The sequence below is a fragment of the Nerophis ophidion genome, linkage group LG03 (genome assembly GCF_033978795.1).
Source record: "Nerophis ophidion isolate RoL-2023_Sa linkage group LG03, RoL_Noph_v1.0, whole genome shotgun sequence".
Taxonomy (NCBI): Eukaryota; Metazoa; Chordata; class Actinopteri; order Syngnathiformes; family Syngnathidae; genus Nerophis; species Nerophis ophidion.
The window spans coordinates 84,165,837-84,188,893 of record NC_084613.1 but is presented as its reverse complement, the minus strand read 5'-3'; the positions used below and the strand labels follow the sequence as shown (position 1 = coordinate 84,188,893).

The 23,057-nt window shown below is 30.0% G+C and overlaps 1 protein-coding gene across 1 annotated transcript in view; it reads left to right on the top strand.

The window, feature by feature from the left end:
- The window catches only part of LOC133550149 (mitochondrial 2-oxodicarboxylate carrier-like), a 631,183-nt gene that overhangs the window by 535,365 nt on the left and 72,761 nt on the right, over window positions 1-23,057 (top strand). The window lies entirely within an intron of this gene.

Sequence of the window (23,057 nt, the reverse complement as noted above, 5' to 3'; positions counted from 1 at the left end):
TTCTGGTAAGAATGTCGGACAGACATGAAACAAAAACCTCAATGTAGGTCTCACTTAGACCTACATTTTGATAGGTGGCATCTTTCAGTTAAAATCAACAGGAAGTTGGCAATTACCCCTTCAAAATAAAAGTTTTGTAAAAAGCCGTCACCTTTTTCCAGACAAAACTGCTTGTAACTTCTGTTAGAAATGTCGTGGAGACATGAAATAAAAACCTCTATGTTGGTCTGACTTAGACCAGGGCTTGAGTAGCGGCGGCAGCGGCCAAAGGCGGACCCGGCCAACGCTGCTTGTTTTCATTGTTATGTGAAGTGAATTATATTTATATAGCGCTTTTCTCTAGTGACTCAAAGCGCTTTAGATAGTGAAACCCAATATCTAAGTTACATTTAAACCAGTGTAAGTGGTACTGGGAGCAGGTGGGTACAGTGTCTTGCCCAAGGACACAACGGCAGCGACTAGGATGGCGGAAGTGGGGATCGAACCCGGAACCCTCAAGTCGCTGCCAACCGAGCTACACCGCCCTTATGCAAGTTTTAAATCTCCAGATCAGGGGTCACAAACCTTTTTGAAAGCAAAAGCTACTTCTTGGGTACTGATTAATGCAAAGGGCTACCAGTTTGATACACACTTCAAAAAATTGCCAGAAATAGCCAATTTGCTCAATTTACCTTTAATAAATAAATCTATATATATAAAAAAAATGGGGATTTTTCCGTCCATCATTCCGTCGTATATTTTTTTTCCTTTTACGGAAGGTTTTTTCTAGAGAATAAATGATGAAAAAAATGCTAAAAAAAAAAACACTTAGAACGTTTTAAAACACTTAATTGAACGTGTTAAAAGAGGAGAAAACACGAAAAAAATGAAAATTGAAATTTGATACAAAGTTTATCTTCAATTTTGACTCTTTAAAATTCAAAATTCTACCGAAAAAAATAAGAGAAAAACTAGCTAATTCGAATTTTTGGGAAAAAAATTAAAAAATAATCTATGGAACATCGTTAGTAATTTTTCCTGATTAAGATTAATTTTAAAATTTTGATGACATGTTTTAAATAAGTTTGTTAAAATATATAAAAAATTGGACCAAACTATATTTCTAACAAAGTAACAAATCGTTACTTCTTCTATATTTTCCAGAACACAAATTTTAAAAGAAATTCAAAAGACTTTAAAATAAGATTTAAATTTGATTCTACAAATTTTCTAGATTTGCCAGAATATTTGTTTTTAAATTTTAATCATAAGTTTGAAGAAATAATTCGAAGCTAAAATGAAGAATTAAATTAAAACGTATTTATTATTCTTTACAATAACAAAAATAAATTTACTTGAAAATTGATTTAAATCGTCAGGAAAGAAGAGGAAGGAATTTAAAAGGTAAAAAAAGTATATGTGTTTAAAAATCCTGAAATCATTTTAAGGTTGTATTTTTTCTCAAAAATTGTCTTTCTGAAAGTTATAAGAAGCAAAGTAAAAAAGTAAATGAATTTATTTAAACAAGCAAAGTCCAAGTCTTTAAAATATTTTCTTGGATTTTCAAATTCTATTTGAATTTTGTCTCTCTTAGAATTTAAAATGTCGACTAAAGCGAGACCAGCTTGCTAGTAAATAAATACAATTTAAAAAATTGAGGCAGCTCACTGGTAAGTGCTGCTATTTGAGCTATTTTTAGAACAGGCCAGTGGGCGACTCATCTGGTCCTTACGGGCGACCTGGTGTTGGTGACCCCTGCTGTAGATCAACATTAGACAAAAAAAAAAAAGGGAAAAAACACAAAATTTGCAATATTTTCACCCAATAACTTTTTTAGGTGGAATATTTGAGATTATATAGTAATTGAAGCCTTAATTTTGGATTTTGATTCATTATTATTTTTTGAGCAATGACACTTAAAAACAAATCGCACTAAAATAATTGGGGATCCAAAAGTGTCCTACTTATTAAAGTGTTAAAAAATAAATTATACTTTTTTTTTTACTGTTTACTTTTAGCACAATAATCTCGAGATCAACTTCGGATTTATCCGTCAATTTTAAGTGTTATTGTTGTTTTTTATTTGTTTGTTTAAGGCCCTTTAAAAAAAAAAAAAAAACAGCTCAGTTTTTTATATGGCAAAACACAAAATATGCAACATATCCCCCAAAAAATATCTCAAAGTGGAATATTTAATGTGACGTAATCGAAGCTTTGAATAGGTCAATAATTCATAATAACATTGATTTTGATTCATTATTATTTTTTAAATAAAGAAACAGCCTGCATGGCAGCTTTGTGTTATAAGAGTCAACATTGCAACTATTTCTTGTTACATTTCACCCGTTTTCTCTTTTATACCACTTTTTATATTTTTAATTTTTTTCAATTGTATTTTAAAAATGTGCCGTAAAAAATGTCCCCCGGGCCGCACTTTGGACTTTGCACATTTTTTTTTGTATTTGTGACACATTTTTGTGATTGTATTTGAAAATGTAGAAGGTAGAAGTTCATATTCTATGTCCACAAATCCTATTTTACACTTAGTATGCCTTCAAAGGGAATCTTCTTTGGAGTTCTATATTTCTTTTGTGAAGGAAAAGCATAAATAAATATTTTCTAAATTCATATTTACGGTGTGCTGCTTTCCAGTTTGGTGCATTATTTGATGAGGAACACCTGTCCACTGTAGTGGACATGTGTGCTTTTACACAAAAGGGCTTTTCCCAAAAAGACATTGACCTGAAGAAAATGTCCATTACAGTTGACAACTGTATTTTCGCATTAATCGGTTCTTTTTTGCCTTGATTTTTGTAAATTTGACAACATAAGTGGACCAAAAACAAATGTCCATTACAGTTGACATTTGTACAAACTGTAAGTATGTAAAAAAAATATATATATATTTTTTTTACAAACTTAAGTATGTAATTATGTCCATTAAAGTGGACATTTACACACACTGTAATGGACATTTTTAAATTTTATAGTTTCTACAAATGTCCACTGTAATGGACATTTTCACATACTTATAGTTTGCACAAATGTCCTTTGTAGTGGACATTTTTACATACTTATAGTTTGTAAAAAGACGTTTTTACATACTTAAGTTTATAAAAATGTCCACTGCAGTGGACATTTTTACATATAGTTTGGACAGATGTCCACTGTAATGGACATTTTTACATACTTAAGTTTGTAAAAAGAAGTTTTACATACTTAAGTTTGTAAAAAGGTCTGCTGTAGTGGACATTTCTACATCCTTATAGTTTGTGCAAATGTCCATTGTAATGGACATTTTTACATACTTAAGTTTGTACAAATGTCCACTGTAATGGGCATTTTTACATACTTAAGTTTAAAAAATCAACAACATTTTGACATACTTAAGTTTGGATGAATGTCCACTGTAATGGACATTTTTACATACTTAAGTTTGTAAAAAGACATTTTTACATAATTAATTTTGTAAAAATGTCCAGTGTAGTGGACATTTTTACATACTTTAGTTTGTAAAAATAAGCTTTACATACTTAAGTTTGTAAAAATGTCTGCTGTAGTGGACATTTTTACATAATTAAGTTTAAAAAAACAACAACATTTTTACATACTTAAATTTGAACGAATGTCCACTGTAATGGACATTTTTACATACTTAAGTTTGTAAAAATACATTTTTACATAATTAATTTTGTAAAAATGTCCAGTGTAGTGGACATTTATACATACTTATAGTTTGTGCAAATGTCCACTGTAATGGACATTTTTACATACTTAAGTTTGTACAAATGTCCACTGTAATGGGCATTTTTACATACTTAAGTTTAAAAAATCGACATAATTTTTACATACTTAAGTTTGGACGAAAGTCCACTGTAATGGACATTTTTACATACTTAAGTTTGTAAAAAGACGTTTTTACATAATTAATTTTTTAAAAATGTCCAGTGCAGTGGACATTTATACATACTTATAGTTTGTGCAAATGTCCACTGTAATGGACATTTTTAAATTTTATAGTTTCTACAAATGTCCACTGTAATGGACATTTTCACATAGTTATAGTTTGCACAAATGTCCTTTGTAGTGGACATTTTTACATACTTATAGTTTGTAAAACGATGTTTTTATATACTTAAGTTTATAAAAATGTCCACTGCAGTGGACATTTTTACATATAGTTTGGACAGATGTCCACTGTAATGGACATGTTTACATACTTAAGTTTGTAAAAAGAAGTTTTACATACTTAAGTTTAAAAAATCAACAACATTTTGACATACTTAAGTTTGGATGAATGTCCACTGTAATGGACATTTTTACATAGTTAAGTTTGTAAAAAGACGTTTTTACATAATTAATTTCGTAAAAATGTCCAGTGTAGTGGACATTTTTACATACTTTAGTTTGTAAAAATAAGTTTTACATACTTAAGTTTGTAAAAATGTCTGCTGTAGTGGACATTCATACATATTTATAGTTTGTGCAAATGTCCATTGTAATGCACATTTTTACATACTTAAGTTTGTACAAATGTCCACCGTAATGGGCATTTTTACATAAGTTTAAAAAAACAACAACATTTTTACATACTTAAGTTTGGACGAATGTCCACTGTAATGGACATTTTTACATACTTAAGTTTGTAAAAAGACGTTTTTACATAATTAATTTTGTAAAAATGTCCAGTGTAGTGGACATTTATACATACTTATAGTTTGTGAAAATGTCCACTGTAATGGACATTTCTAAATGTTATAGTTTGTACAAATGTCCACTGTAATGGACATTTATACATACTTAAGTTTGTACAAATGTCCACAGTTGTGGACATTTTTACATATAGTTTGGACAGATGTCCACTGTAATGGACATTTTTACATACTTAAGTTTGTAAAAAGAAGTTTTACATACTTAAGTTTGTAAAAATGTCTGCTGTAGTGGACATTTCTACATCCTTATAGTTTGTGCAAATGTCCATTTTAATGGACATTTTTACATACTTACGTTTGTACAAATGTCCACTGTAATGGGCATTTTTACATACTTAAGTTTAAAAAATCAACAACATTTTGACATACTTACGTTTGGATGAATGTCCACTGTAATGGACATTTTTACATACTTAAGTTTGTAAAAAGACGTTTTTACATGATTAATTTCGTAAAAATGTCCAGTGTAGTGGACATTTTTACATACTTTAGTTTGTAAAAATAAGTTTTACATACTTAAGTTTGTAAAAATGTCTGCTGTAGTCGACATTCATACATATTTATAGTTTGTGCAAATGTCCATTGTAATGCACATTTTTACATACTTAAGTTTGTACAAATGTCCACCGTAATGGGCATTTTTACATAAGTTTAAAAAAACAACAACATTTTTACATACTTAAGTTTGGACGAATGTCCACTGTAATGGAAATTTTTACATACTTAAGTTTGTAAAAAGACGTTTTTACATAATTAATTTTGTAAAAATGTCCAGTGCAGTGGACATTTATACATACTTATAGTTTGTGAAAATGTCCACTGTAATGGACATTTTTAAATGTTATAGTTTGTACAAATGTCCACTGTAATGGACATTTATACATACTTAAGTTTGTACAAATGTCCACAGTTGTGGACATTTTTACATATAGTTTGGACAGATGTCCACTGTAATGGACATTTTTACATACTTAAGTTTGTAAAAAGAAGTTTTACATACTTAAGTTTGTAAAAATGTCTGCTGTAGTGGACATTTCTACATCCTTATAGTTTGTGCAAATGTCCATTTTAATGGACATTTTTACATACTTACGTTTGTACAAATGTCCACTGTAATGGGCATTTTTACATACTTAAGTTTAAAAAATCAACAACATTTTGACATACTTAAGTTTGGATGAATGTCCACTGTAATGGACATTTTTACATACTTAAGTTTGTAAAAAGACGTTTTTACATGATTAATTTCGTAAAAATGTCCAGTGTAGTGGACATTTATGCATACTTATAGTTCGTGCAAATGACCATTGTAATGGACATTTTTACATACTTAAATTTGTAAAAATACGTTTTTGCATAATTAATTTTTTAAAAATGTCCAGTGTAGTGGACATTTATACATACTTATAGTTTGTACAAATATCCACTGTAGTGGACATTTATACATACTTAAGTTTGTAAAAAGAAGTTTTACATACTTAAGTTTGTAAACATGTCTGCTGTAGTGGACATTTATACATACTTATAGTTTGTGCAAATGTCCATTGTAACGGACATTTTTACATACTTAAGTTTATAAAAATGTCCACTGCAGTGGACATTTTTACATATAGTTTGGACAGATGTCCACTATAGTGGACATTTTTACATACTTAAGTTTTTAAATATATCTGCTGTAGTGGACATTTCTACATCCTTATAGTTTGTGCAAATGTCCACTGTAATGGACATTTTTACATACTTAAATTTAAAAACAACAACATTTTTACACACTTAAGTTTGGACGAATGTCCACTGTAATGGACATTTTTACATACTTAAGTTTGTAAAAAGACGTTTTTACATAATTAGTTTTGTAAAAATGTCCAGTGTAGTGGACATTTATACATACTTATAGTTTGTGCAAATGTCCATTGTAATGGACATTTCTTAATTGTGTAGTTTGTACAAATGTCCACTGTAATGGACATTTATACATACTTAAGTTTGTAAAAAGACGTTTTTACATAATTAATTTTGTAAAAATGTCCAGTGTAGTGGACATTTATACATACTTATAGTTTGTGCAAATGTCCATTATAATGGACATTTCTTAATTGTGTAGTTTGTACAAATGTCCACTGTAATGGACATTTATACATACTTAAGTTTGTAAAAAGACGTTTTTACATAATTAGTTTTGTAAAAATGTCCAGTGTAGTGGAGATTTATACATACTTATAGTTTGTGCAAATGTCCATTGTAATGGACATTTCTTAATTGTGTAGTTTGTACAAATGTCCACTGTAATGGACATTTATACATACTTAAGTTTGTAAAAAGACGTTTTTACATAATTAATTTTGTAAAAATGTCCAGTGTAGTGGAGATTTATACATACTTATAGTTTGTGCAAATGTCCATTGTAATGGACATTTCTTAATTGTATAGTTTGTACAAATGTCCACTGTAATGGACATTTATACATACTTAAGTTTGTACAAATGTCCACAGTTGTGGACATTTTTACATACTTATAGTTAGTACAAATGTCCACTGCAGAGGACATACCATAAAAAAAATAAAAAAATCCTTCTTTTTTACATGCACGCACCAAAGTGGTTTACTGAAAGTGTTTTATTGCCATTGTGCTACTAAAAGTTTCTACTTTGGGTTGATTGTGCTGCTGAAAGTTTCTACTTTGGGTTGATTGTGCTGCTAAAAGTTTCTACTTTGGGTTGATTGTGCTGCTGAAAGTTTCTACTTTGGGTTGATTGTGCTGCTGAAAGTTTCTACTTTGGGTTGATTGTGCTGCTGAAAGCTGTGCAAACAAGCGTTCAAAAGGAGGGTTTTGGCTTTAAGCATAAGAATAGTGAGCAAACATCTCAGTCCTCCCTCTTGTTGGCATCTGGGCCTCCGGGACTCACATTTGTCTTCCTGCACGCTCACAGGAGGATCTTTTCAGGTGTGAAGACGAAGCTGATATGGGATTAAAGATATATTTGTGTTTTTCTAATCAAATATAAATATTTCTATGACTTAGTGAGACTTCTTCACTGTAACAAACTTGGACATGAAGATTAAACTACACTGCAGGCCCAAGCCTGACCAGGAAAAGCGGCGACGATTATTTGTCTTATAGAGCAGTGGTCCCCAACCACCGGGCCGCAGAAGATTTTTATTAATTTTTTTATTGTTATTTTTTTTCTTTTTTTTCTTTTTTTTTCTTTTTTTAAATTCTTTTTTTCTTTTTTTTTTAATTGAATCAAAATAAAAAAACACAAGACACACATACAATTAGTGCACAAACCAAAAAAAAAATCCCATTTTCATGACAAAAAAAAGGAAAAAAGCAAATATTATATGGTTATATGGAGGATCTTTGACTATTTTTTTTCTTGTAAAAATCACAAGAACGAAGATTATTTGCCCAAAAAATATTTGCTATATTTATGAAGGGTCTTTGACTAGTATGGAGGGTTTTTGACTAGTTGTTTTTGTCGTGCAAAAATCACAAAATCAAAGATTGTTGGTTGCATGGAGGATCGATGATCTTTTTCAAAAATAGATATTTATTTATGTATTTTTTTTTATCACAAAAGCAAACATTATGTGGTTATATGGAGGATATTTGACTATTTTTTCTCTTGTAAAAATCACAAAAGCGAAGATTATTTGTAAAAAAAAAAAAAGTGCTATATCTATGGAGGGTTTTTGACTTGTTGTTTTTGTCGTGCAAAAATCACAAAATCAAAGATTGTTAGTTGCATGGAGGATCATAAATCTTTTTAAAAAATATATATTATTTATGCATTTTTTTTAATCACAAAAGCAAATATTATTGGTTATATGGAGGATCTTTGACTATTTTTTCTCTTGTAAGAATCACAAAAGCGAAGATTATTTGCAAAAAAAAATATTTGCTATATTTATGGAGGGTCTTTGACTAGTATGGAAGGTTTTTGACTTGTTGTTTTTGTCGTGCAAAAATCACAAAATCAAAGATTGTTAGTTGCATGGAGGATCTTTAAACTTTTAAAAAAATATATATTTATTTATGTATTTTTTTTAATCACAAAAGCAAACATTATTGGGTATATGGAGGATATTTGACTATTTTTTCTCTTGTAAAAATCACAAAAGCGAAGATTATTTGCTAAAAAAAAATATTTGCTATATTTATGGAGGGTCTTTGACTAGTATTGAGGGTTTTTGACTAGTTGTTTTTGTCGTGCAAAAATCACAAAATCAAAGATTGTTAGTTGCTTGGAGGATCTTTAAACTTTTTTAAAATATATATACATTTATATATTTATGAATATTTTTAATCACAAAAGCTAAGATTTTTGGTTGTATAGAGAATCTTTGATTAGTTTTTCTCTTGCAAAAATCACAAAAGCGAAGATTATTTGTTAGATGGAGGATCTTTGACCAGCTGTTTTGCAGTCAGCCTTTTGTTTTATCATTTTTTTTATTTTAATCACAAAAACAAAGATTGTTGGTTATATGCAGGATATTTTACAATTTTTTGTCTTGTAAAAATCACAAAAGCGAATATTATTTGTTGAAAAAAAATTGTCGTTTTCATGGAGGGTCTTTGACTAGTTGTTTTTGTAATGCAAAAATCACAAAATCAAAGATTGTTAGTTGTATGGAGTATCTTTGACCTTTTTAAAAAAAAAAAATGTATTTTTATATTTATGTATTTTTTAATCACAAAAGCTAAGATTTTTGGTTATATGGAGAATCTTTGATTAGTTTTCCTCTTGTAAAAATCACAAAAGCCAAGATTATCTGTTAAAAAAATATTTGCCGTTTTAATGGAGGGTCTTTGACTAGTTGTTTTTGTCATGCAAAAATCTCAAAATCAAAGCTTGTTCGTTGTATGGAGGATCTTTGACCTTTTAAAAACAAAAAATGTATTTATCCATCCATCCATCCATCCTGGTGCCTCTCTCAGCTACAATCGGGCGGAAGGCGGGGTACACCCTGGACAAGTCGCCATCTCATCGTAGGGCAATATGTATTTATATATTTATGTATTTTTTTAATCACAAAAGCTAAGATTGTTGGTTATATGGAGAATCTTTGATTTTCTCTTGTAAAAATCACAAAAGCGAAGATCATTTGTTAAATGGAGGATCTTTGACCAGCTATTTTGCAGTCAGCCTTTTGTTTTATTTATTTTTTTTATTTTAATCACAAAAGCAAAGATTGTTGGTTATATGTAGGATATTTAAGTATTTTTTGTCTTGTAAAAATCACAAAAGCGAAGATTATTTGTTGAAAAAAAATTGCCGTTTTCATGGAGGGTTTTTGACTAGTATGGAGGGTCTTTGACTAGTTGTTTTTGTAATGCAAAAATCACAAAATCAAAGATTTTTAGTTGTATGGAGGATCTTTGACCTTTAAAAAAATTTTTATTTAAATATTTATGTATTTTTTAATCACAAAAGCTAAGATTTGTGGATATATGGAGAATATTTGATTAGTTTTTCTCTTGTAAAAATCACAAAAGCCAAGATTATCTGTTAAAAAAATATTTTCCGTTTTAATGGAGGGTCTTTGACTAGTTGTTTTTGTCATGCAAAAATCCCAAAATCAAAGATTGTTAGTTGTATGGAGGATCTTTGACCTTTTAAAAACAAAAAATGTATTTATCCATCCTTCCTGGTGCCTCTCTCAGCTACAATCGGGCGGAAGGCGGGGTACACCCTGGACAAGTCTCCATCTCATCGTAGGGCAATATTTATTTATACATTTATGTATATTTTTTTTAATCACAAAAGCTAAGATTGTTGGTTATATGGAGAATCTTTGATTTTCTCTTGTAAAAATCACAAAAGCGAAGCTCATTTGTTGAATGGAGGATCTTTGACCAGCTGTTTTGCAGTCAGCCTTTTTTTTAATTATTATTATTATTATTATTTTTTTTTTAAATCACAAAAGCAAAGATTGTTGGTTACATGCAGGATATTTTACTATATTTTGTCTTGTAAAAATCATAAAAGCGAAGATTATTTGTTGAAAAAAAATGCCGTTTCCATGGAGGGTCTTTGACTAGTATGGAGGGTCATTGACTAGTTGTTTTTGTAATGCAAAAATCACAAAATCAAAGATTGTTAGTTGTATGGAGGATCTTTGACCTTTTAAAAATAAAAAAATGTATTTATCCATCCATCCTGGTGCCTCTCTCAGCTACAATCGGGCGGAAGGCGGGGTACACCCTGGACAAGTCGCAATCTCATCGTAGGGCAATATGTATTTATATATTTACTTATGTATTTTTTTAATCACAAAAGCTAAGAGTGTTGGTTATATGGAGAATCTTTGATTTTCTCTTGTAAAAATCACAAAAGCGAAGATCATTTGTTAAATGGAGGATCTTTGACCAGCTGTTTTGCAGTCAGCCTTTTTTTTTTTATTATTATTTTTTTTTTTCATCACAAAAGCAAAGATTGTTGGTTATATGCAGGATATTTTACTATATTTTGTCTTGTAAAAATCACAAAAGCGAAGATTATTTGTTGAAAAAAAATGCCGTTTTCATGGAGGGTCTTTGACTAGTTGTTTTTGTCAGGCAAAAATCCCAAAATCAAAGATTGTTAGTTGTATGGAGGATCTTTGACCTTTTAAAAACAAAAAATGTATTTATCCATCCATCCATCCATCCTGTTGCCTCTCTCAGCTACAATCGGAAGGAAGGCGGGTTACACCCTGGACAAGTCTCCCTCTCATCGTAGGGCAATATGTATTTATATATTTATGTATATTTTTTTAATCACAAAAGCTAAGCTTGTTGGTTATATGGAGAATCTTTGATTTTCTCTTGTAAAAATCACTAAAGCGAAGATCATTTGTTAAATGGAGGATCTTTGACCAGCTGTTTTGCAGTCAGCCTTTTTTTTTTTTTTTTTTTTAATCACAAAAGCATAGATTGTTGGTTATATGTAGGATATTTAAGTAGTTTTTGTCTTGTAAAAATCACAAAAGCGAAGATTATTTGTTGAAAAAAAAATTGCCGTTTTCATGGAGGGTTTTTGACTAGTATGGAGGGTCTTTGACTAGTTGTTTTTGTAATGCAAAAATCCCAAAATCAAAGATTGTTAGTGGTATGGAGGATCTTTGACCTTTTAAAAACAAAAAATGTATTTATCCATCCATCCATCCATCCTGGTGCCTCTCTCAGCTACAATCGGGCGAAAGGCGGTGTACACCCTGGACAAGTCGCCATCTCATCGTAGGGCAATATATATTTATATATTTATGTATATTTTTTTAATCACAAAAGCTAAGATTGTTGGTTATATGGAGAATCTTTGATGAGTTTTTCTCTTGTAAAAAACACAAAAGCGAAGATCATTTGTTAAATGGAGGATCTTTGACCAGCTGTTTTGCAGTCAGCCTTTTTTTTTATTATTATTATTATTTTTTTTTTTAATCACAAAAGCAAAGATTGTTGGTTACATGCAGGATATTTTACTATTTTTTGTCTTGTAAAAATCACAAAAGCGAAGATTATTTGTTGAAAAAAATTGCCGTTTTCATGGAGGGTTTTTGACTAGTATGGAGGGTCTTTGACTAGTTGTTTTTGTAATGCAAAAATCACAAAATCAAAGATTTTTAGTTGTATGGAGGATCTTTGACCTTTTTAAAAATAAAAAATGTATTTATCCATCCATCCATCCATCCTGGTGCCTCTCTCAGCTACAATCGGGCGGAAGGCGGGGTACACCCTGGACAAGTCGCCATCTCATCGTAGGGCAATATGTATTTATATATTTATGTATTTTTTTAATCACAAAAGCTAAGATTGTTGGTTATATGGAGAATCTTTGATTTTCTCTTGTAAAAATCACAAAAGCGAAGATCATTTGTTAAATGGAGGATCTTTGACCAGCTATTTTGCAGTCAGCCTTTTGTTTTATTTATTTTTTTATTTTAATCACAAAAGCAAAGATTGTTGGTTATATGCAGGATATTTAAGTATTTTTTGTCTTGTAAAAATCACAAAAGCGAAGATTATTTGTTGAAAAAAAATTGCCGTTTTCATGGAGGGTTTTTGACTAGTATGGAGGGTCTTTGACTAGTTGTTTTTGTAATGCAAAAATCACAAAATCAAAGATTGTTAGTTGTATGGAGGATCTTTGACCTTTAAAAAATTTTTTATTTAAATATTTATGTATTTTTTAATCACAAAAGCTAAGATTTGTGGATATATGGAGAATATTTGATTAGTTTTTCTCTTGTAAAAATCACAAAAGCCAAGATTATCTGTTAAAAAAATATTTTCCGTTTTAATGGAGGGTCTTTGACTAGTTGTTTTTGTCATGCAAAAATCCCAAAATCAAAGATTGTTAGTTGTATGGAGGATCTTTGACCTTTTAAAAACAAAAAATGTATTTATCCATCCATCCTGGTGCCTCTCTCAGCTACAATCGGAAGGAAGGCGGGGTACACCCTGGACAAGTCTCCATCTCATCGTAGGGCAATATGTATTTATACATTTATGTATATTTTTTTTAATCACAAAAGCTAAGATTGTTGGTTATATGGAGAATCTTTGATTTTCTCTTGTAAAAATCACAAAAGCGAAGCTCATTTGTTGAATGGAGGATCTTTGACCAGCTGTTTTGCAGTCAGCCTTTTTTTTAATTATTATTATTATTATTTTTTTTTTTAATCACAAAAGCAAAGATTGTTGGTTATATGCAGGATATTTTACTATATTTTGTCTTGTAAAAATCATAAAAGCGAAGATTATTTGTTGAAAAAAAATGCCGTTTTCATGGAGGGTCTTTGACTACTATGGAGGGTCTTTGACTAGTTGTTTTTGTCATGCAAAAATCCCAAAATCAAAGATTGTTAGTTGTATGGAGGATCTTTGACCTTTTAAAAACAAAAAATGTATTTATCCATCCATCCATCCATCCTGGTGCCTCTCTCAGCTACAATCGGGCGGAAGGCAGGGTACACCCTGGACAAGTCGCCATCTCATCGTAGGGCAATATGTATTTATATATTTATGTATATTTTTTTAATCACAAAAGCTAAGAGTGTTGGTTATATGGAGAATCTTTGATTTTCTCTTGTAAAAATCACAAAAGCGAAGATCATTTGTTAAATGGAGGATCTTTGACCAGCTGTTTTGCGGTCAGCCTTTTTTTTTGTTTTTTTTAAAAAAAAAAAAGTTTAATCACAAAAGCAAAGATTGTTGGTTATATGTAGGATATTTTACTATTTTTTGTCTTGTAAAAATCACAAAAGCGAAGATTATTTGTTGAAAAAAATTGCCGTTTTCATGGAGGGTTTTTGACTAGTATGGAGGGTCTTTGACTAGTTGTTTTTGTCATGCAAAAATCACAAAATCAAAGATTTTTAGTTGTATGGAGGATCTTTGACCTTTTTAAAAATAAAAAATGTATTTATCCATCCATCCATCCATCCTGGTGCCTCTCTCAGCTACAATCGGGCGGAAGGCTGTGTACACCCTGGACAAGTCGCCATCTCATCGTAGGGCAATATGTATTTATATATTTATGTATTTTTTTTTAATCACAAAAGCTAAGCTTGTTGGTTAAATGGAGAATCTTTGATTTTCTCTTGTAAAAATCACAAAAGTGAAGATAATTTGTTAAATGGAGGATCTTTGACCAGCTATTTTGCAGTCAATTTGGTTTATCTTTGACTTTTTTTATTTTTTTATTTTTTTTTATTTATTTTAATCACAAAAACAAAGATTGTTGGTTAAATGGAAGATATTTAAGTAGTTTTTGTCTTGTAAAAATCACAAAAGCGAAGATCATTTGTTAAATGGAGGATCTTTGACCAGCTATTTTGCAGTCAGCCTTTTGTTTTATTTATTTATTTATTTTTTTATTTTAATCACAAAAGCAAAGATTGTTGGTTATATGTAGGATATTTAAGTAGTTTTTGTCTTGTAAAAATCACAAAAGCGAAGATTATTTGTTGAAAAAAAATGTCGTTTTCACAGAGGGTCTTTGACTAGTATGGAGGGTCTTTGACTAGTTGTTTTTGTAATGCAAAAATCACAAAATCAAATATTGTTAGTTGTATGGAGGATCTTTGACCTTTAAATTTTTTTTTATTTAAATATTTATGTATTTTTTAATCACAAAAGCTAAGATTTTTGGTTATATGGAGAATCTTTGATTAGTTTTTCTCTTGTAAAAATCACAAAAGCCAAGATTATCTGTTAAAAAAATATTTGCCGTTTTAATGGAGGGTCTTTGACTAGTTGTTTTTGTCATGCAAAAATCCCAAAATCAAAGATTGTTAGTTGTATGGAGGATCTTTGACCTTTTAAAAATAAAAAATGTATTTACCCATCCATCCATCCATCCTGGTGCCTCTCTCAGCTACAATCGGGCGGAAGGCGGGGTACACCCTGGACAAGTCTCTATCTCATCGTAGGGTAATATGTATTTATATATTTATGTATATTTTTTTAATCACAAAAGCTAAGAGTGTTGGTTATATGGAGAATCTTTGATTTTCTCTTGTAAAAATCACAAAAGCGAAGATCATTTGTTAAATGGAGGATCTTTGACCAGCTATTTTGCAGTCAGCCTTTTGTTTTATTTATTTTTTTATTTTAATCACAAAAGCAAAGATTGTTGGTTATATGTAGGATATTTAAGTATTTTTTGTCTTGTAAAAATCACAAAAGCGAAGATTATTTGTTGAAAAAAAATTGCCGTTTTCATGGAGGGTTTTTGACTAGTATGGAGGGTCTTTGACTAGTTGTTTTTGTAATGCAAAAATCACAAAAGCAAAGATTGTTGGTTATATGCAGGATATTTTACTATATCTTGTCTTGTAAAAATCACAAAAGCGAAGATTATTTGTTGAAAAAAAATGCCGTTTTCATGGAGGGTCTTTGACTAGTATGGAGGGTCTTTGACTAGTTGTTTTTGTCATGCAAAAATCACAAAATCGAAGATTGTTAGTTGTATGGAGGATCTTTGACCTTTTAAAAACAAAAAATTTATTTATCCATCCATCCATCCATCCTGTTGCCTCTCTCAGCTACAATCGGGCGGAAGGCGGGGTACACCCTGGACAAGTCGCCATCTCATCGTAGGGAAATACGTATTTATATATTTACTTATGTATTTTTTTAATCACAAAAGCTAAGAGTGTTGGTTATACGGAGAATTTTTGATTTTCTCTTGTAAAAATCACAAAAGCGAAGATCATTTGTTAAATGGAGGATCTTTGACCAGCTTTTTTGCAGTCAGCCTGGTTTAGCGTGAACATGTTGCTCCTTTTTTTTTTTCTTCCTACCCCCAAATAGATGATTTCATGACTTACTTTTCTGGGTGGAAAGGACGAAACCTTGACTCTCCGGTGAAAAGAAGAAGTATTTTTGTCCAAGTGTCACATGGTCTGGAGACGTCCTTATATGGTCACAAGAGTTAAAGAGCAAGTCGGTGGGTGGGCGGCGTGTCGCCGTGTTTTCCCGCCCCCCCACTGATGTTGTTTGCTCGTCCTGTGACCCCGCAGCCATCTTCCCTGTCACCTGCTCCTTTGTGGCCCTCACTGGGGCCACCTTGCATCACATATGGAGGGGGCCCCGCATGGCCGGAGCCCCCCCTGAATGGACCATTGTCCCCACCCTTGCCCTGAGGTGGGGGACCCAGACAAGATCTTTAGTGTTTCAATTCGCGTGATGTTTAATCAGTCCTGCGACAAATTTATGAGCTTTGAGCCGACAATGGTGCTGGGGAGCGACACGGCGGCTTTGGGGGCGGACAAAGACAGGCTTTTAGAGCTTTTAGAGCTTTTAGAGGTTGCCATTGGTGTTTGAAAGTTGGCCCCAGGAATTGTCTGCTCCCTTATGGGCCTGCTCATCCTCCACCATAAGGGTGGTGCTGGATGTCTGCTGGCCCACGCAGGAGGTCAGCATCCTGGCCCAGTCGGGGCGTCCAATGGGAGGACGTCGAAAAAAATCATTGTTGACCAATCAAAGACTTGCAGCACCTTTTTTTTTGTAGTAGGTCCTCAAAAACAGCAGAGATCAAAAAGTCGATTTTGGACTAGTTTTTCTTTGGTTTATCTATAAAAATAACTTAGAAAAAAAAATCTTTAACTAGCGTTTTTGCATTTCGATCTCAATAACAGCAAGTCCCACTTGTCATATAGAGGATCTTTGATAAGTATATTTGCGGTCGGTTCTTAAAAACAGCAACAACAAAAATGCATATTGAGGATCTTTGATGAGGGGTTTTATGCTAAAAAAAACACAGCAGAGCACATGTGTAGTTTTGAAAATATTTGAATAGTTTTTAAAAGTCCTCAAAAACAGCACAGATCAAAAAGTGGATCTTGGACCAGCTTTTTTTGGGTTGGTCCTTAAAAACAACTTTAAAAAAGAAAATCTTTGACTAGCGTTTTTGCATTTCAATCTCAATAACAGCAAGTCCCACTTGTCATATAGAGGATCTTTGATAAGTATATTTGTGGTCGGTTGTTAAAAACGGCAAAAAAAAAATGTTTATTTTGAGGTACTTTGATGAAGGTTTTTATGCTAAAATAAACAGCAGGGCAACATGTGTAATTTTAAATATATTTGAATAGTTTTAAAAAGTCCTCAAAAGCAGCTTTTCTTTGGTTGGTCTATAAAATAACTTTTTTTTTTTTTTTAAATCTTTAACCATAGTTTTTGCATTTCAAACTCAATAACAGCATGTCCCACTTGTCATAAAGAGGATCTTTGATAAGTATATTTGCGGTCGGTTCTTAAAAACAGCAACAACAAAAAAGGATATTGAGGATCCTTGATGAGGGTTTTTATGTGAAAAAAACAGCAGGGCACATGTGTAATTTTAAAAATATTTGAATAGTTTTTAAAAGTCCTCAAAAGCAGCTTTTCTTTGGTTGGTCTATAAAAATAACTTTAAAAAAAATCTTTAACTAGCGTTTTTGCATTTCAATCACAATAACAGCAAGTCACACTTGTCATATAGAGGATCTTTGATAAGTATATGTGCGGTCGGTTCTTAAAAACAGCAACAAAAAAAATATATATTGAGGATCTTTGATGAGGGTTTTTATGCTAAAAAACAGCAGGGCACATATGTAATTTTAAAAATATTTAAATCGTTTTTAAAAGTCCTCAAAAACAGCACAGATCAAAAAGTGGATTTTGGACTAGCTTTTCTTTGGTTGGTCTATAAAAATAACTTTAAAAAAAAATCTTTAACTAGCGTTTTTGCATTTCAATCTCAATAACAGCAAGTCCTATTTGTCATATAGAGGATCTTTGATAAGTATATTTGCGGTCGGTTCTTAAAAACAGCAACAACAAAAATGTATTTTGAGGATCTTTGATGAGGGTTTTTTTTATGCTAAAAAAAACAGCAGGGCACATGTGTAATTTTAAAGATATTTAAATAGTTTTTAAAAGTCCTCAAAAACAGCACAGATCAAAAAGTGGATCTTGGAATAGCTTTTTTTTGGTTGGTCCATAACAACAACTTTAAAAAAAAAATGTAAATTCGACTAGCGTTTTTGCATTTCAATCTCAATAAAAGCAAGTCACACTTGTCATATAGAGGATCTTCGACAAGTGTATTTGCGGTCGGTTCTTAAAAACAGCAACAACAAAAATGTATATTGAGGATCTATGATGAGGGTTTTTATGCTAAGAAAACAACAGGGCACATGTGTAATTTAAAAAATATTTGAATAGTTTTTAAAAGTCCTCAAAAACAGTACAGATCAAAAAGTGGATTTTGGACTACCTTTTCTTTGGTTGGTCAATAAAAATAACTTAAAAAAATAATTTAACTAGCGTTTTTGCATTTCAATCTCAATAACAGCAAGTCCCATTTGTCATATAGAGGATCTTTGATAAGTATATTTGCGGTCGGTTCTTAAAAACAGCAACAAAAAAAATGTATATTGAGGATCTTTGATGAGGGTTTTTATGCCAAAAAAAACAGCAGGGCACATGTGTAATTTTAAAAAATATTTAAATTGTTTTTAAAAGTCCTCAAAAACAGCACAGATCAAAAAGTGGATTTTGGACTAGCTTTTCTATGGTTGGTCTATAAAAATAACTTTAAAAAAAAATCTTTAACTAGCGTTTTTGCATTTCAATCTCAATAACAGCAAGTCACACTTGTCATATAGAGGATCTTTGATAAGTATATTTGCGGTCGGTTCTTAAAAACAGCAACAACAAAAATGTATATTGAGGATCTTTGATGAGGGTTTTTATGCTAAAAAAACAGCAGGGCACATGTGTAATTTTAAAAATATTTAAATAGTTTTTAAAAGTCCTCAAAAACAGCGTGGATTTTGGACTAGCTTTTCTTTGGTTGGTCTATAAAAATAACTTAAAAAATAAAAAATCTTTAACTAGCATTTTTGCATTTCAATCTCAATAACAGCAAGTCCCATTTGTCACATAAAGGATCTTTGATAAGTATATTTGCGGTTGGTTCTTAAAAACAGCAACAAAAACAATTTATAATGAGGATCTATGATGAGGGTTTTTATGCTAAAAAAAAACACAGCAGGGCACATGTGTAATTTTAAAAATATTTAAATCGTTTTTAAAAGTCCTCAAAAACAGCAGAGATCAAAAAGTGGATTTTGGACTAGCTTTTCTTTGGTTTGTCTATAAAAATAACTTTAAAAAAAAAAAAATCTTTAACTAGCATTTTTGCATTTCAATCTCAATAACAGCAAGTCCCACTTGTCATATAGAGGATCTTTGATAAGTATATTTGCGGTTGGTTCTTAAAAACGGCAAATAATTTTTTTTTTATATTGACGATCTTTGATGAGGGGTTTTATGATAAAAACAGCAGGGGACATGTGTAATTGAAAAAATATTTGTAAAAAATGTAAAAGTCCTCAAAAACAGCAGAGATCAAAAGGTGGATCTTGGACTAGTTTTTTTTGGTTGGTCCTTAAAAAAAACTTTTAAAAAAATTTACATTTGACTAGCGTTTTTGCATTTCAATCTCAATGAAAGCAAGTCCCCCTTGTCATATAGAGGATCTTTGATAAGTGTATTTGCAGTCGGTTCTTAAAAACGGCAACTATTTGTTCATATTTAGGATCTTTGATGAGGGGTTTTCATGCTGAAAAACACCAGGTCACAGGTGTAATTTAAGCAACCTTTAAATAGTTTTTAGCAGTCCTCAAAAACAGCAGAGATCAAAAAGTGGATCTTGGACTAGCTTTTTTTGTTGGTCCTTAAAAACCTTTAATATATATATATATATATATATATATATATATATATATATATATATATATATATATATATATATATATATATATATATATATACATGACTAGCGTTTTTGCATTTCATTCTCAATAACAGCAAGTCATAGTTGTTATATAGAGGATCTTCGACATGTTTATTTGTATTTGGTTCTAAAAAAGCGACACAACTTTTTTTATATTGAGGATCTTTGATGAGGGTTATATGCTCAAAAACAGCAGGGCACAGGTGTAATTCAAGCAATCTTTGAATAGTTTTTAGCAGTCCTCAAAAACAGCAAAGATCAAAAAGTGGATCTTGGACTATCTTTTTTTTAATTAGTCCTTAAAAAATGTTTGCTTGTTAAAAACAACACATTCTTATATTTATAGGAGATCTTTGACTAGCGTTTTTTGCAGTTGGTTCTCAATAAGAGCAGGTCACATTTTTCACATAGAGGATCTTTGATTAGCTTTTTGTGGTCAGCGCTTAAAAACAGCAAATATTAGTTGCAATATCAAGGACATTTGACGAGCGTTATTTTTTTATAAGTCCTCAAAAACAGCGAATATTTGTTTTCACATATAGAGGATCTTTGACTGTCATTCTTCAAAAAAAGCAAGGCACACTTGTCATTTATGTATTTTTTTTGTGGTTCTTTTTGTAAATACAATGTAAAAATAAAGCAAGCGGTCTCACAATATGTAACAATATTTTTTCACTGTAATCAAAATGTACTTTAACAGTACAAAAATGACATATTGTAATAATTTACTGTATCGTTACAAACAATGACTGAACAATTAAAACTGATATTTCACACAAAATAAGCGTTGATTCACAGGATAATACTGTAATTTTACTAGAAAAATTACAATAAATGACTGCAGAAAATAGTTGTGAGCTGTCACTAAGATATAATAAAACTTTTGTCACGAATAATAAAAGTTGACACAACTGGCAGCATGAAATATAATAATAATAAAGAGTTGAAGTTGCGAGGGTGTTCTTCATGATATCCGCTAGAGGGCGCAGTGACACCGCCAAACCTTCAATGGACGCCCGAATCATTAAAAATGATATTTTCCTTCTGCAGCCTGCATGTATGCATCTGTCCACCAGGGGGCTCTTTGGGAATATATAGCGTCCTCCTCCTAGCTCGTTGTGACGTCACTGCCTGGAAGTAATGGAAACGAGCGTCTTCATGTTACTTTAATGATTTTTAATAAATGATTATTACAAAATTGCTCAAATATGCACTCTTTGCAGTCTGTATATTCTTTTTTTATTATCATGTTTATCATTTGTATTCTGTTTATCATTTTTTTAATCATGATTTATCATGAACAGAAAAAATAACAAAAAACATGTCATGTTTATCAATTTTATTATGTTAATCATTTTTTATCATGTTTTATCATAAACGGAAAAAATCAAATAAACAAAAAAATGTCATGTTTATCATTTTTATCATGTTTATAATTTTTTATCATGAACAGAAAAAATAATAACTATAATAATAATAAAAATCATATCATGTTTATCATTTTATCATGTTTATCATTTTTTATCACGTTTTATAATGAACAGAAACAATTTATAAAAACAACACAAAAAACATGTCACGTTTATTATTTTTATTGTGTTTTATCATGAACAGAAAAAAAAATAATGATAATAAAATATCATATGTTTATAATTCTATCATGTTTATCATTTCATCATGCTTTATCATGAACAGAAAAAAAATAACAAAAAATTAACAAAAACATGTCATGTTTATCATTTTTTATCATGTTTTATCATGAACAGAAAAAAATATCATATCATGTTTATAATTTTATCATGTTCATCATTTTTTATCATGTTTTATCATGAACAGAAAAAAATTATAAATTAAAAAAAGTCATGTTTATCATTTCATTATGTTTTATCATGAACAGAAAAAAATAACAAAAAATTTACAAAAAACATGTCATGTTTATGATTTTTTATCATGTTTTATCATGAACAGAAAAAAATAATAAAAAAATAAACAAAAACCATGTCATGTTTAACATTTTTATCATGAACAGAAAAAATAATAACTATAATAATAATAATAATTAAAAAAATACATCATGTTTATTATTTTAATCATGTTTATTATTTTTTTATCACGTTTTATTATGAACGGAAAAAAATTATAAAAACAACACAAAAAAAATGTCATGTTTATTATTTTTATCGTGTTTTATCATGAACAGAAAAAAAGATCATAAAAAATACAAAAATATGTCATAATTATCATTTTTATCATGTTTATCATGTTTTATCACGTTTTATCATGAACAGAAAAAAAATATCATATCATGTTTATAATTTTATCATGTTCATCATTTTTTATCATGTTTTATCATAAACGGAACAAAATAATAATTAAAAAAGGCATGTTTATCATTTCATCATGTTTTATCATGAACAGAAAAAAATAACAAAAGAATAACAAAAAACATGTCATGTTTATCATTTTTTATCATGTTTTATCATGAACAGAAAAAAATAGATAAAAAATAAACAAAAAACATGTCATGTTTATCATTTTTATCATGTTTGTCATTTTGTGTATCATGTTTTATCATGAAAAGAAAAAATAATAATATTAAGAAAAAATCTAATCAAGTTTACCCTTCTATCATGTTTATCAGTTTTTATCATGTTTTATCATGAACAGAAGAAATAATCATATTAATTAAAAAACATATAATGTTTATCTTTTTATCATGTTTATCATTTTTATCATATTTGTCATGTTTTATCATGGACGGAAATAATAATAATAATAGACATATCATGTTCATCATTTTATCATGTTAATCATTTTTATCATGTTTTATCATAAACAGAAAAAATTAAAACAATGAATAAAAATGTCATGTTCATCATTTTTATCATGTTTTATCATGAACAGAAAAATAATAATAATAAAAAATAAACCGTGTACATTCAATATAAATGTCCATTTTGAAAAATCTCACAATTTTAACTGTATTATCATTTTATCATGTATATAATTTTTTCGTTTTATCATGAACAGAAAAAAAAAAAAACATTTCATGTTTATCGATTTTATCATCTTTATCCTTTTTTAAAATCATGTTTTA